This window comes from Sparus aurata, chromosome 5 (genome assembly GCF_900880675.1).
Source record: "Sparus aurata chromosome 5, fSpaAur1.1, whole genome shotgun sequence".
Classification (NCBI taxonomy): Eukaryota; Metazoa; Chordata; class Actinopteri; order Spariformes; family Sparidae; genus Sparus; species Sparus aurata.
This window is the reverse complement of record NC_044191.1, coordinates 18,915,117-18,919,727: the sequence shown is the minus strand read 5'-3', so window position 1 is coordinate 18,919,727 and position 4,611 is coordinate 18,915,117.

Genomic DNA, 4,611 nt, shown 5'->3' with positions numbered 1-4,611 from the left:
ATCAGGAAACTAGCCTGGCAGAGCAGAAGTGAGGAAGCAGTGAGATACATCCCGGCTATTAAACCGATGGGAATGACGTGGTCCAGAACCCCCGAACACATTAACCAGGCCTTTACAGAATTCTACAAAACACTTTACTCATCACTAGGTGAGAAGAATCATGACACAGACAGCTTTTTAGCCTGGATCTTCCACGGATGCCAGAAGAAACTCAAACTGTAACCCAGGAGGGAAAGCCCCCAGCCATGACGGGTTTACAATTGACAATAGATATGTTCAATCACTCATTTGACATCAATCAGCTACCCCAAACTCTGGAAAGGGCCCATATCACAGTTCTGTTGATACCAGGGAAAGAGCCTATGTCATGTGGGTCATACAGACCCATTTCCATGCTATTAACTGAATACAAGATGCTTGCTAAAATTATAGCCACCAGACTCGAGAAAATAGTTCCTACACTGGTTTACATGGACCCGACCGGATTCATACAAAAACGATCATCAATAGATAACGTCAGGAGATTTCTTAACATAGCCAAGTCCATGAACGATCCAGTATTGGCTATCTCACTGGATGCGGAGAAAGCCTTCCACCGTGTCGAATGGCATTTTCTCTTTGCAGTCCCACGTAAAATGAACTTTGGCCCGAATATGTTAAGTATGATTCGACTACTGTACCTCAACCCTACGCCATGATCCAGACAAATTTGGATATATCATCCCCATTTCCCCTATCACGGGGCACTCGACAGGGGTGCCCACTCTCGCCCTTACTCTTTGCGTTAGCAATTGAGCCTTTAACCATTCCAGTAAGGTCCCAACCTTCTATCTCAGGGGTCAGGGTTGGGGAGGTGGACCACATCATCTCATTTTATGCGGACGATATAATCCTGTTCTTAACCAATTTGAACTCCTCCCTACCAGCCATTACAGACCTGTTCTCCACATATGGTGGTATATCCGGATATAAAAATAATCTGCTGAAAAGCGTGGCCTTACCAGAATAAAACTCAAAACCCTATATAACGCTCCTCAATATGGTGGATTGAAGCTCCCCAATTTTGGACTTTTCTACTGGGCTGCCCAGTTAAGAGATGTCTGGTTTTGGCAGACAGAGATGAACAATCCTCCTGCTTGGAGGCAAATTCATGTTGCAAATTTCATCCAGTTAATAAATGAACCTACTGGAGTTGATCCTCTGTCGTCACCTAACCCTAACCCTCTAGATTGGATACTCGTTACAAATCCTGAAAGAATAATCAAATCTGGTGTAATGTCTGACTGCTTTAGTGATCATTGTTTTATATATTGTGTTTGGAAAATTAAAATTCCTCGATCTCCCCCTAAATACATTGAATTCAGGCAATGTAAAAAGATGAACTCAGACCTTTTCATATATAATCTAATCAATATTAATTGGGACAGATTTCAATTAATTCCCTATGTTGATGATGCCTGGGACTTCTTCTGTTGTGAAGTGGCTAATGTAATAAATAAACATGCTCGCATGAGAACCATTAGAGTTAAAGGTTCACATTTACCCTGGATCAACTCCGACCTTATAAGCCTCTTCAAGGACAGGGATATGGCTTGGGCGAAATATCGCTTATCAAAACAATCTAATGACTGGGAAGTATAAAGACTTTTAAGGAACCAATGTAAAACCAAATCAAGAAATGCCAAATCTGATTTCTATAATGACAATTTTTCTCAAGATTTCCATAACCCTCGGCAATTTTGAAGTCATCTGAATAATATTCTTGACAAAGGCAGCAAAAGCTCTATCAATCAGCTTTATATGAACAATAGTACCATCTCTGATCCTTCTCTCATCTCTAATGCTTTCAATCTCATCTGTCTCTCGTACACTGCATACTACCCCTTATACCATGGCGGAACATGTTATTCCCCCTGCTCTAAATAACCTGTTTTCTTTCAGGAAAATTATGCCTCCTGACATTTACAATGCCATTTGTGAGATGAAAGAGAACTGTAGTGCTAGTCCAGATGGTTTAGAACCTAAATTTGTGAAACTTGCTGCTCACATATAGATGTATCCTTTGGCTGATTTATTAAACCTCTCCCTGTCCACACATTGTATTCCCTCCGTATGGAAGTGTGCTCGAGTTGTTCCTCTTTCTAAAAGGAGGAGACTCAACAGAGGTAAATAATTACAGACCTAATTCTATAATCTCGGTAATTGCAAAAATCTTTGAAAAACTTATTTTTTGTCAATTATTTTATTGTGTCACTCAAGCCAACATTTTATCCCCATATCAATCTGGATTACGACCTAATTTTGTCACAACTACAGCTCTTCTTAAATTCACAAATTATTTGTTTTCAGCATTTGACACTGGCCAACTACAGGTGCAATTTTTATTGATCTCTCCAAAGCCTTCGACATGGTTGACCATTATCTTCTCCTTGACAAACTCCATCATATTGGACTGAATCAGAATGCAGTCCTTTGGTTCAATTCTTATCTCCACAATAGGCATCAATATGTTTATGTTAATGGTTGTCAATCCAGTCAAATGTTAGTTGATACGGGTGTTCCACAAGGTTCTATATTAGGTCCACTTCTCTTTTCCATTTTTATTAATGATATACCCCAATTGTGCGCTACCTGTCATGTTCATCTTTATGCTGACAACACTGTTATTTACTATTCCAATCCTGACATATCACAAATCCAGTAAGATTTACAAGATTTTAATATTGTCCAACACTGGTTTAAAAACAATAGACTTGTTCTCAATATGAAAAAATCATGTTGCATGGTGTTTCGCACAAAATATGGCTTATCACACTTACCTGAGTTGTTAATTAATTTTAATGATGGAACTCCATTAGAGAGAGTAAATGTATTTAAATACCTTGGTCTTTGGATGGACCCTGAGCTTACTTTTAAACCACATATTGATTTTATTTGTAAAATAATTTATGGCTGTTGGGTTCCCTCTACCGTTCAATTAACTGTTTTTTATTTAAAGTCAGGAAAATAATCATTTCACAACTCTTACTTCCCATACTCGATTATGCTGATGTTTATCAAAACACCACTGACTCCATCCTCAAACCTCTTAATATTTTACATAACTCCTTATGCAGATTTGTTTTGAGATGTCCATTCAGAACTCACCACTGCCGCATGTACGAGGCCCTCAATTGGCTTCATTCAAAATCTAGGTGACAGTTTCACTGGGTCTTGTTTCTTTTTAAATGTATCCACTTAAATGTTCCACCATACATAAAACAGCTCCTGGTCCAGTATACATCTCCATACCCTCTTAGACACGACTAATCAATTTTTCACAGTCCCTAAAATTCATAAAGAAATAGGTCGCAAGTCATTCAAATTTAAAGCCCCATCTGATTGGAATAGGCTTCCTTCCTCTTTTAAGTCCATTACCTCTTTTTCATCTTCAGATCAAATTTATTTTCCCATTTAAGAACAAGCTGTTTATGTTTTTGATATTGTTTCTGTGTTTTTCTTTGTTTCACTATTCTATTCGTAACTTGCTGTGGTATTCTGTTGCCTGATGTTGCAGTCTATTGCAATGTGGTTACACTCGTATGTATATGTGTATGTGTATGTATGTATGTATGTATGTATGTATGTATATACGTGTTTAAGTAGGTATGTGTGTGATGGGGTGGGTGGGGCGTGGGGGCTGTGGAAGTGGTAGAGCAGTGTGTTTTTAATCCGTGTACCCTTCGTTCTTTGGTTTTTCCGTTTCAAAACCAAATTAAAATAACAGAAAAACAACTTTATTTTCTGTTATTTTGTTTTAAAACCAGAACGGAAAAACGAAAAAACAGAATAACACAAAATCACACATTTTGTAGCTGTTATTCTGTTTTTTTAAAACAAGACAGAATAACGTAATAAAGTTTTTTGATTTTTACTGTTTTGTTATTGTGATATTTGGAAAATTCGGATTTAGGAGCGGCGCAGTAATTGTAATTCATGTAATTCACACAGAAAGCTGCGCTGCCGCTCCTAAAGAGACGTGACGGTAGACGTCATGATGATGACGTCGGGGTGTTTCCCCTGCGGTTATTTATCAAAATATACACCTGCACCCGGCGTTTAAAGGGACCCTGCGGTTAATTGAAACCCGGCTATTATTTGGTAATAAATGGTACATTTACACCCCGCTCTGTACGCCGCAGCCATGCGCATCCGCGATTCATTTACAGCCTGGAGGCGGAGTGCTGTGTGTCTCCTCTCTGCTCTGACTGGACTGCTGCACGAGGCTACTGAGAGACTGACCGCCTGTAAGTGCTTTTGGACGGGGGAGGGACTCACGGCAGCACCCGCTGCTTGTTGAGCACAGTAACTGCAGAGTGATACGTGCTTCCAAGTCAGAGTCTCCAAACACCAAAAAAGTCTCCAATAACACCAGTAAAAGTCGCAAGATTGAAGATTTGTTTGTGTGTTATAATAGTCCAACCACCTGCATTTCGACATTGGGGGAATTTTCGTGATTTTTTTTTTTTTTTTTTTAATAATCTTTTTTCCGATTTTTTTTTTTTCATGGAGCACAACCTTCGCTGTAGAAGTAGCCTATGTTTCAGACGCTGATCTGGAAACGGCTGTGAT